This window comes from Pteropus medius, unplaced genomic scaffold (assembly GCF_902729225.1).
Source record: "Pteropus medius unplaced genomic scaffold, Ma_sr-lr_union100, whole genome shotgun sequence".
Taxonomy (NCBI): Eukaryota; Metazoa; Chordata; class Mammalia; order Chiroptera; family Pteropodidae; genus Pteropus; species Pteropus medius.
The window spans coordinates 2829439-2841794 of record NW_024342474.1 but is presented as its reverse complement, the minus strand read 5'-3'; the positions used below and the strand labels follow the sequence as shown (position 1 = coordinate 2841794).

The window sequence follows — 12356 nt, the reverse complement described above, 5'->3', positions numbered from 1 at the left end:
TCAGGTACCTTATAACCATACCACAATAAGTATTTTAATTTCCAGATCCTTTACTGTCACGACTACACCCTGTGCAATAAATCACATGGCATGATTTCTCCAACAATGTTGACCATAATAACCAGTACCTTTTTATCTGAAGTGATAAATGCTTTTGTTATTTGATGGACTGTGGCACTACCACCAACATCAAGAAAATTGGCTGGAGTCTCTCTCCATGAAGTTTGATTATATTCATTGTGGTCATAGCCAAACCAGTACCACTTACTAGACAGCCTATATTCCCATCTAGGCCAATGTAATTGAGATCTGCCTTAGCTGCATCTTTGTCCCTTTCATCTTTCTGGGTCCAGTCCCATAGGTCAAAGATATTCTGGCAATAAGCTGAATTAGAATCAAAATTGATCTTTGTATCCATCTAAATCCTCTACCATTGGATTTATTTATACCATGATGCCATCATTTTTCAGAAAAAGGCTGCAAAGCTTGATCATATTTTCTGCTGTAGAATCCACAACATTAAGTGGAAATCCCATCTTCTGTGCAAGTTGAACAGCAGTTCCTTTTTGATGTCGTCTACAATATCGATAGGTTCTTTAACTATGGCCTCCGGGGTCTCTGTAGCAACATCTTCAATGTTGACATCACCTTGAGAAATTCCTATTAAAGACCTTGAAATAACTTTTCCATTGTTATTGCAAAGTAATATTCTCTCCTAGGATATCTTCACTCACAAACCAATGCTTCATTGCAAATTCTGCCCTTTACTCCTTTTTACTTTTTCCCAATCATTTGTGAGGAAACAGCTTTTGCTTCTTTTGGAAAGAAAATGACCTTCATTCCTCCTTTGAGGCCACAATCAAGTGTTCCTTTTCCTCTACCACCAGCTAAAATCTGTGCCTTCATCACAACATCTTTTGAACCTAACTTTTTGGCAGTTGCATAAGCTTTATCTGCTGACAGCTGCGTGTCTTTTGGGAATGGTGATTCCAGCTTCTTACAATTTCATACTCGTATATTTGTGTAGTTAGAGATTCCTTTGTTGTTGCTGCTGTACTTGGAGTCCATGGTTGTTAAAGAATTTTCCAAAATCTGGGTGGTAGCTTGTGGTGCCCATCTGGGACAGGTGGCTCCTAAGGGTTGTGGCAGCCAACAGTGGGCTACAGAATTTGGAGGCTACCATTTCTGAGTCCAACCCCAACCTCTTCTCCATGTTTTTTTAAAAAAGAAAAAATTTTCAGTCACTTTATTATTAAACCTATATATGCCATCTATAACTCCATTGTGTTTCTCCGTAAAAGATTATAAGCCACTTAAAGCAAAACCTATATTTTATTTTGTATTCTTAGCATAAAATATAGTATCAACACAGAGTAGGAATGTTATGAATTTGAATATAAATGAATAACAGTAATTTCTTCATACGTTCAATACTATTTTTTAACTTGGTATCCAATACTAGCGATAGTAATTAAAATAGTTAATTTCAGGAAGATGTTTTTTTCATTACATTCTATAATTTATATTAAAATTTCATTTTACACAGGATCTTTCTAATATTTTATACATTTGAATGCACACTGTGAAAAATGCAGGTCAAGAGATATTTTGCTCTAAATTTCACATCTCATCTATTGATATCATTGTTCTAAGCCCAAAAATGAAGGCTGTGTCCCGGTGATACTTTGACTAAACACAGCACTGCCACAGTTTTTTGAGATTCATCTATTAAGAAATTGGAAACATTTTGGAATAAGCAAAGGATGCTCTCATGAGAGTCCTGTGTGATAAAGGGCACAGGCACCAGTAAGAAATTACCTATGTGGCTCCCAGGAGTCAAGAAACTTTCCAGAGCCCACGTCCCCCACTCCTCACTCCTGGTCCCAAACCCCCCGTTTCCATCACAAGGTTCGTTACTGGAAGATTGGTACAGTGGGTCAGCCCATGGTCTCTGAAATCCAATTGCTCAGGGTTAACTCATGGCTCTAACACTTCCTGGCTGCATGACTTAGAATACATTATTTAATCTGTCAGCGTTTCAAGTTCCTCCTCTGCTAAATAGGTATAGAAATCACACTTACCTAAATATGTGAAGATTAAAATCATATTTACAAACGGTGAAAAGCACTTAGCAGAGAAACCAGCACATTGCCAACATTCCATAAATGTTAGCTCTTACGACTGCATAGCCTTTTTTTGGCCTAGCGCTTTCCAGTAAGTGTTTTGGTTTGAATGCCTCTCATTGATTTTGGATTTAGTCCCTGGACATTATCACTCATAGACAATCTCACCCTATCTCTACAATGGGGCCAGTGTCCCTTGATTTCATGAAAGATTCAATATTTAGAAGGGGAGTTTATATAACATATGGTTTATATAACATATGGTTTAATCCTTGCAGATACTACAAAAAAAAAAATGTTGATTTTTTTTTTAGAGGATGGACAGTATATTGGCAATGCCTGCCAGATTACTGGCCATTTGTTATGGTTGAGAGTCTTTCCACTGCACATCAGTAATGAGGAGTGGATCTAGAACAGAAAACTGTTTTCTGATATCATTATATTTCATTACAGTTAAGGCATAATCAATTTGGATATATCTCTGCTCCAAACAGAGATGTTTTGAGATAGTTTAGAAGAGAGTACATTGGTTATTAGAAACTAACACATTTGTTATGATGTCATACCAACCTAATCTCATTCATTTTGATTTTGGGGATGTTTTTATTTTGTTCTTAATTTTTATATCATAGTAGCAGTTAGATGCCTACTCAATCAACATTTTCTCTTGTCTTCCTAATAGAATCCGGGTTTTGTTCACAGAACTATGCTTAATATAGGTTGAAACCATGGCTAAAGCCAATCATAGTGGTGCCATTTTTCTGGGTAGTGATTGGTTTTGGCATAAAGGCAATACAATACTAGCCAATAAACATGAGGGAAATTGTATTGAGAGGTTCTTCAGTGAAAGACATTTCTCAAAAATAAAAAATGAAACAGGAAGAAATACCTTCTTCTTCTACTGAATGTTGTATCATCTGACTGTTAAACTGGTATCGAGATAACTGAATTATGATATTGAAAGGTCAGTGACACACTGAAGGTGGCAGGGCAGAAAAATAAGAAACTGGGGACATAGTAGGGAATGTGTGTGTGTGTGTTTGTGTGTGTCTATGTGTGTGTGCGTGTGTTGAATAAATTAATAAATCTTTACTTCAAGCTTTTTCTTAAGATTTGAAATTTTTTATCCTAATTATCTCTACATAGAAAACAAACTTGGCTATTTCCCATTCAGGTGGCAGAACAACTAACTGCCCACTGAAATTGGTGCTTCCCCCTCCATAGTACAGAGTACTTGCTGAGAAGCAACTTCCCAGTTTAGGGTTACATTTCCAAACCCTCACTAAAAGAACGTGAGCAAACACGTTGTGTTGTTTCTGGACTGAGGGAATTAAGAAGCAGGCAAGACTTTCCATCCTGTCTTCCCCTATGTACTTTCTGGATTCAGAGGATGCTGAGAAACTAGGAGAGGGTCAAATCATAATATGAAAACTGATGCTGACCAAGAATGCCTTGGTACAAAATAGAAATGGATCTCTATTTTGCTTAGTTGCTGAAAATATTGGGATTTATTATTTACTGCAACTAGTGTTTCTATAGTCAATACTATTCCTATGAGAGAAGGACACTCTCTGATAACTAGTTTACATATTTGCAAAATTATAGCATATTAGCTTTTCATTTAATAGCTAATACTTAAATTTCAATTCAGCAATTAATTTTTTACAATTTACTGGGCGCATGTGAAACATGCTTCTCTTGACATGTTTTAATTGATAACAAAGTTTCATGATTGCTATTTGCTTGTGCATATGTGCTACATTTGATATGTTTAAGATGTTTAACAACGTAAACTGGAAGAACAGTCATATTTCTGTATTTGTGCTTTGTATGTTTCATGCCAACATAACATTTAACAATGAATTTTTCAACTTTTCAAAAGCATGTTTTCACTCTGGATTTTTCCCCTTTCTAAATATAAATATTTACTCTTGTAACACACAGTTTAGAATGTGTTAATAATCTGTATTATATTTTTCTCTAAAGACCTCAGCACAAATTGAATATGCCATAAATCTTGTATGGTCTTCCAAGTGGATTATTTTACTATCTTTCTTAAATGTCAATAAAAAATACTTTTCATTAATATATTTTAAACATTAAATGTGATATCAAATGTAAGTTTAATTAAATCACAGCATTAGCTCAGCTATCTGTTTTGTATATGGTGTCTTAGTAATTTTAGGGACTCCACAGGTTGTTTCATGTACTTCCATATCTATCTGTCCTCTTAAAGAACATGAACTTGTGGTCAAGACTGAAAGAAAGAAGAGCTGGATTCTACTCCCAATTCTGCCTGTAACTACCTTAGTGATGTTATTATGCCATTATGAATACAGCTTTCATTTCATCCTTTTACTAAAGTCAAATGAATTTACCATAATAGTATTTCCTGAATTGTCTCTAAAATTTTAGTTCCATGGTTTAATAGATATTGCTGGAAAATATAATATCTATGGTAAAATAGTTTTAGGCAATGTCAATACATTTCTTTAATACAGGATTACCAAAGACTTAAAATGAAAATGATTTCTCCAACAAAGAGCTATGCTAGTGTTTCTGAAACTTGTCAATACAGAACATTTCTACATGGTTTTTCTTATTGCTAGTTTTCTCTAGAGTATATGCTGAGACATGTAAAAATAGACATGAAGATCTAAGTATCATTTCTACTCTATAGGATTCTACAATTACCATATGTTCTATACTCAAGGTATAAGAACCAGAGTTTTCATTAAAAAGGAAAAATGTAGGCAAATTGAATAAAAATAGTGTCAGTAGATTTAAACAAAGCTAAAATTGAAAATTTTGAGGTCCTTAATTGTGAATGAATTCTGAGTGTATTAATAGCAGAAGGTGGTCTCATCAAGTAAAAACTCAATGATTGCCACCAAACAGTTGCTTGATGTGTTCTTATTAATTTTGTGTTATTTTTGTGGGGTTAAACTAACTTTCAGATAGAAAAGGAAGATGTAAATTTAAGGTTACTTGATGAAAAATGTATGTAAAAATATAAAGATGTAGGGAAATAGCTTATTAAAATACATGGTTAAAAAGAAAAACTAATAAAATATAATAATTTAATAAAATATCATGACAGATGGCATTGGTCTATTTGAACAGTATTAACAGAGTTCTTAAATTTTTTTTCTTGTTTTCCTGTAGATTTCTCACCTTCATCTCAGTTTCTGTTGAACACAGATTGTTATAAGGAGAAAACAAAGAGCTAGAGGCACATAAAATGAAGATGATTTCTTAGATGGCATAATGCATTTGTTAAACTCTAATAGATGCTCGCCCTCAAAGTGTTAGTGTAATAAAGCTGTTGTATCTGTCTTCTCTGTGCACAGCTGGCCTTAGGAAAGTATAAACGCAGCTGCTCTTTATCATGTATTGTTCGTAATAAACACCAAGTTCCGTAAAGGTGATATTTATACAACTTTGTATTCTTCAGTACTACCATTTTAGTATCTTTCCAGAATAAGTACTCAATAAGTATTTTTCAATGAAACTACGTGAGAAATGGTGCTAGTGGCTATGGATACAAAGATGAATGATATTCAGCTCCTTTCCTTGAGGCATGAGTGTTCTAGTAAAATAATATGACTTTACAGTCTGGCAAGTGCTGTGGAAGAGTTATGCAAAGCCCAAGGAGTGTATACAAGCAGAGCACATAACTCAGCTGAGATGATCTCGACTGGTTCTTCAAGGATAAATATTGTTAGAGGCACGGAAACGACATTCCCAATAGAAGCAACAGAGTATAAAATGGGCAAAAAATGACAGAGAGCATGACAAAGAGAAGAAATCAAAATAACTAAAGCATTACTTAAAGAATAAAGATCAAAATTTTAGTCATCCATCCATCTTTCCAGCTTCTACTTGTACCACCTTCTCTCTTTGTTCTCCATGCATATTCTTTTTAGCTCTTCAAATATGCTATCCTCCATCTTGCATAAAAGAGAGCACCTATGGTTATCTCTGATTAAATTTTTTTCCCCACTTTGTATTATTGAAACATACTAAATCTTGAAATCGCAACTCAAATATCACCTCCTTGGGGAAGCCTTTCCAGACCCCCACACTAGGTCATATATGTTCTCACATTATCCTCTATCTTTCTTTCCTAGCACTCACCATTGTTTGTGATACGCATTTATCTGTATGAATTTTAGAATTAATGTCTGCATCCCGAACTAGACTATACACTCCATGAAACCACAGACTGTCTATTTTATTCAACATTCATTGCCAACATTCATAGCAAAATACTTTTCATATTGAAAGTACTCTATAAATATTCATTTGTTGAATGCATGAGATGAAGGTAGAAAAATATTTTTAAAAAAAGCAAGGGTCCAGAGAGGGCAAATATTTTATGCAATGCTAAGATTTTATACTTTATCCTGAAATCTCTGGGGAGGAAATGAATTTTAAACAAGAAAGTAAAATGAACAGTATTTTTATAAATATCACTCTGACAACTATGTTAAATTGATCAGAGTGGAATATGACCGTAGATAAAGATAATTAGAAGTTTACTACAGTAATGCAAGCAAGAAATTATGATGATTTGAACTAGGCATTGGCTGCTGGAATAAAAGTATGAGATTTGAGAGGTATTAAGGAGATGGAATAAAATAAGATTTAGTAACTTTTTGGAAGTGAGAGTAAAGAAGGAAAAGAAGCAATACAAGTTAATTCTTATGTTTTTAGGCTGAGTAAATGTGTGAATGCGTTGCTGCCCTCTGAGACAGTAAAACGAGAGTAGAAACTGATATTTAGTTCTTATAATGTTGAATCATAAGAGATTTTCAGTGGATACATAGATTAAATCCAAGATTTTGAAAGCAAAAATGACAACCAGACAATGAGCTTTAAAAACAACTGTGATAAAGTATAACATAAAACTTATCATCTTAATCATTTTTGTGTGTATAATTCAGTGGCATAAAGTACATTGTGCAGCCATTATCATGATCCAGCTGCAGAACTCTTCCATTTTCTCAAATGGAAATTCTGTATCCATTACATAATAATTCTCCATTGCTCCCTCCAGCCCCTGCAAACTATCATTCTTCTTTCCATCTCTATAAATTGGACTCTTCTAGATAACCTCATATAAGTGGAAACATACAACATTTAACCTTTTATGACTGACTTATTTCATGAAGCATAATGTACTCAAGGTTTATCCATTCTGTAGTATGTGTGAGAATTTCTTGCTTTTTTAAGAATGAATAATATTCTATTAGATATATACCACATTTTATTTATCCACCCATCAGTGGACATCCGGTTTGCTTCCACCTTTTGACTATTGTAAATAATTCTGCTATGAACATGGGTGTAAAAATATCTGTTTGAGTCCCTGTTTTCAATTGTTTGGGGTATATACTTAGAAATGGAATTGCTGGATCATATGGATCTATTTTTAGTTTTTGAGGAACTGCCATACTATTTTCCAAAGCAGCTGCATAAATTTACATTCTCACCAACAGTGCATAAGGGTACCAATTTCTCTACATCCTCAACAGTTGTTATTTTATTTTGTTTTGTTTGTTTGTTTGTTTGTTTTATGTAGTAGCCATGTGAATGTGTGTGAAGTGGAAACAATGTGCTTTTTGATGATAGGCACTGGGTCTTATTGATATTGATCTGCTGTACCAACATAATGACCCAGCATAGAAGATACTTGATATGTATTTATTTAATGAGAGGCCTAGATAAAGATTATTTAGAGTATCACACACAACAGTTTAAAAAGGTTCAGACCATATCTCTAACAAACAGGCCTTCAAAACTGATTCAAACAATTCTACTCAAGGGACACTCACAGCATTCAAAAAATTAATCCTAATTTTTAGGAGTTTTAATTATTATTATTATTATTATTATTAAATTTTTTATTTGAAACTAAAATCCATTTCCAAATTTTGCTCCTCCAGACCTGAAAAGAATATATATAATCCTTTCTTTCTATGGAAGTCTTTAAAATATTTAAAGAGAGTTGTTTTGTTGTTTTAGTCCACTGTAAGTCTTCTTTTTAATTAAACATTTTTAGTAATTTCAGCCATTCCTCACATATTATAGTTTCTACACTCAGTTTCATCTTTATCTTGATGGACACACTGACTTTTATTTGATTGACTTTTCCATGGAGAATTTAAGAATATATGCAAGTGCAAGGTAAGTAATTTGCCTTGGAAAATTGATAAATGTGGATATATAGGGATTGCGAAATAAATCTGAAAAATAAGTTTCCGGAAAATCCACAATTCAAGGAAAATCTACAATCCACTTAAGACTGCTCTCAGTATCATCCTAGTTTTCACCTAGTTTATATCTGCTATCTGTAGCCAGAACACCCCACCAATGCTCTGTCATTGCATCTGCCTCCTTAGAGGTATAAGTTTTGGTGTCTCCCAGTCATCAGTTGACAACATTCCTCAAATTGTTTCTAGGTGTAAACTAGTAGGAAATTTTGATCTAAATTATAATTTTAAGGTTTGTATTTATGATTCAGTATGAAAAATTCACATAATCCTCACATAGAGAAGCAATGACATAGGATACATAAAATTATGAATGAAATGAAGACATTTCTACTCAAGGCAACAGTGTGCTCAAATAAATTTCATTGTACAACGTTTTCAAGTAATAAATAATTTCTTAGAATGAATAAAATCATCCAATTAGAAATTACAGTAGACTAGAAATAATAAAAGTACTATATTTTATTGTTTTAAGTTTCACTATCACTTCTTATTTAGTGACAATAATTTTCCAAACAGCTACATTTTTACTTTAGAAAATGCCATAAAGAGAACATTCAATAAATAAACTAGAAATTTTTTTTCTTCCAGTAACCAGACTATTAGGAATATTCTATACCTGCAGTCAGTTGTCAAGTTATGCTGCTGAGGAATGGGAATCCACTCAATATAAAAACCCTATATTAAGAGAAAGCAATTGGGTAGAGCACTTAGAATCTTTAGAGTTTATTCAATTTAGCAAAAAAAAAATATATATATATATATATATAGAGAGAGAGAGAGACATATATAAAAAATAGATATATAGACATATATAAAAAAAGATATATATTTACCTATATAGATATATAGGTAAATACATAGATAGATGGAGAAAGGGACTGAGGGGAGGGAGAAAGAGAGAGAGAGTGAGTCAGAGTCTACTCTGCCATGTCCTAGAGCTATAAAAATGAATAAAGCTCTCTGTGTTCAAGGAGTCTGGACCCTATGGAACATTTTGGCAGACAATGTCTATGTTACATAACTCTACTTAAAGTTTTCATGAGATTCAGTGAAAGAAGATAAGAGGACCTCAAAGAGTTTAAGAAAAGAACATCAGTGTGAAACCAAATTGAGCATTATCTTAAATGAGGAGTAAGAAATAGTGAGAAAAAAATGTGGGCAAAGACTAAGCATAAGCAAATGTGGTAAAGCTGTTCCATATTACTGGAAAACACAACTCAAGGAAGGGTTTGGTTAGAAACAGATAGAGATTAGCAGGTCATGGAGGATCTTCAACCATGTCATGAATTGTACTTCAGCCTGTAGAGGTTGTTGCTGCCATAGACCTAGTGAGAAGTGATGAAGATCTACACCTGGGCTGAAAAGTAGGAAACATATTTTGGACACATTAAAAAGATAAAACGAATAATTTATTGGATGTAGATGTTTAATAATATTAATAATGAAAAGAATAATAACTTCTATTGATTGAGCATTCATGGTATGTCAGGAATTTTTGCACGGGTTAGATCTCATGTGGTCTTTGTAACAACCCTATGAAATAAGGCCTCTTATTGTGTCATTTTAATAATAAGATAACTGAGGCACTAAGAGGTTTTAATTCTGTGACATATCAGAGAAGAATTTAAACAAAGGCAGTTGGAATCCAGAGATGATTTTTCCATTACTTAATGATATTTAGAAATGGAAGATAGGAATAGCTCAATGTATTTTATTTTTTATCTTGAGTGAAAATGTTAACGGTATTTGGCAATGTAAAAATTCCTCACCTGAATAAAAACAAATGGGAAAAAAAGGTATTATATTAATTTCCTTTTGATGCTATAATAAATTAATCACAATTTATTTGCTTAATCCAACATCTATTAATTATCTTACAGGTATGAAGTCCAAAGTGGATTTCACTGAATTAAAATCAAAATGTAGACAGGGATGAGTTCTCTCTGGAAGCCGTAGGTGAAAATCCATTTCCTTGCCTTTTCCAGCTTCAAGAAGTCATCTGCATTCCTTGACTCATGACCTGCTCCCACCTTCAAAGCCAACAATAGCTAATTGACTTTCACATTATATCCCTCTGACATTCTTCCACTTGTAAGGGCCCTTGTGATTACAATAGACCCACCTGGATCATTCAGTATAGTTTTCCTATCTTAAAGCCAGCTAATAAGCAAACTTAATTCTATCTGCTACCTTAATTCCCCTTTGCCATGTAACATAACATGTTCACAGATTCTGTTGAATTAAGACATGGACATATTTGTGAGCCAATTATTCTGTCTATGTAGTAACTAATTGATGGTAATTACCAAGCTAACAAATTATGTTCAATCTTGATTAACAAAAAGATATTAACTATAAAATATTTTCTTACCTCTAATCATGAAAATATAGAGTTCACAGACAATGTGTGTTATACAGTAAACACAGACATTCCCAAAACCTTATCTTGCATCTCCTCTGAAATAGCTTCAGAAATAGCTGAACTGTCAGACACTATCTCCTTGAGGACAAATCTACTCGCTTTCATCTCATGTGAGTAGAAATTTCTCAATATTGTGTAATGGTAGTATTGCTGGAGCAATATTGACCAAATAATCCAAAAGAAAGCTGCTCCTCAGAAAACACAACATCTCAGTCTTTTACAAACAAGTTTACATTATAGCTCAGTTACAAAACACATGAATTTGTAGCCTACACATCAATACAGAAACTTCTTTCCATGACCATGTTCTGCCTCCCTTATTTGCTTCCTTTTTACTACTGATTAATGCACTCTTAGTATAGTATGCAGCATTTTGAGTTCATGTTCTTTCACAGTCTTCTAGTAGAAAAAGAGATTTTGCCTTTACAAATGTAAGAGATTGTGTTTAATGATCGTAAACAAGTAAAAAAGGATTCTGGGTTGTAAGGGAAAGAATCTATCTTTAGGAACAGGCAGTAACTTATGTGAAAAAAGGAGAGGATTTGAAATATATAGGGATAGAAAATGAACCTATCTCAACTTGACCAAGCAGTTGTGTGAATGACTCTAAGATCCAACAGTGTTTTACAAAAGGGAATATGGCTAAAACTGTAAAATGTGCATATCAGAATGATAGTGAGGTTACTGTGGGATTCATGTCACCATTATCCTCAAGGACTTGACATTTATACCAGTAATGCCATGATATTAAAGAATATAGGCATGAAGATGGGTGAGACAATCACATGGAACTCAAGATCTAAATACAAAGCCAAGTAAAACAAATGTGTGGGTATGTATCTGCAAAATTGTACGTGAAATCCTAAGCAGAAGAAATGAACATATGTGAATGCAAATTGAAGACTGGTAGAGTCCTCCTTTCTTTAATCTTAAAGAAAAGGTCTTTATGCAAAAAGTGAAATAGTAATATCTGCCTCTCAAAGCTAATTACTACGACATGCTTTACACAGTAGATGCACATTCTTTCCCAGTATAAATTGCTTCTCAATTTGAGGTTTAGGGTATTACATAACTCTTTTAAAGCTTAAATTTATCTTCTTTTTCCAGTTAGCCTATATCCAGATGCTGAATTTCATCTTTAAAAATTCAATAATTATGTATTAACCACCTGTGTAAATCAAGCTACAATGGTAAAGATCTAAAATAAAGAATTGCTTAATGATTTTCAATATTTTGCGTGAATCTTCCAAAACTCTCATGGATGGAAATTGATTGGTTATCCATTCAATTTATTTTTATTATATAAAATATTAGTCTCTGGAATAGTTCTAAGTGAATGTCTAGAATCACTCTACTTTGGTCGTCAATATTTTAATTAAAAAATTTGAGTTGCTGAATTATTTTTAGAAAATTTTAATACTTCTATTGTACGATCGACCTATCTTTATCCAAAATGCAATCCAGAGATGGCAGGTGGTCTGTAAGAGTCTCCACTGTGTTGCACAGGCAAGCCTTTTCTAGTATTAATAATGA

At 33.3% G+C, this 12356-nt stretch overlaps 1 pseudogene; it reads right to left on the bottom strand.

Annotated features, from left to right (window-relative positions):
* On the bottom strand, nt 1-997 carry LOC120604986 (succinate--CoA ligase [ADP-forming] subunit beta, mitochondrial-like; annotated as a pseudogene).
* Between the last annotated feature and the right edge of the window lie 11359 nt (nt 998-12356).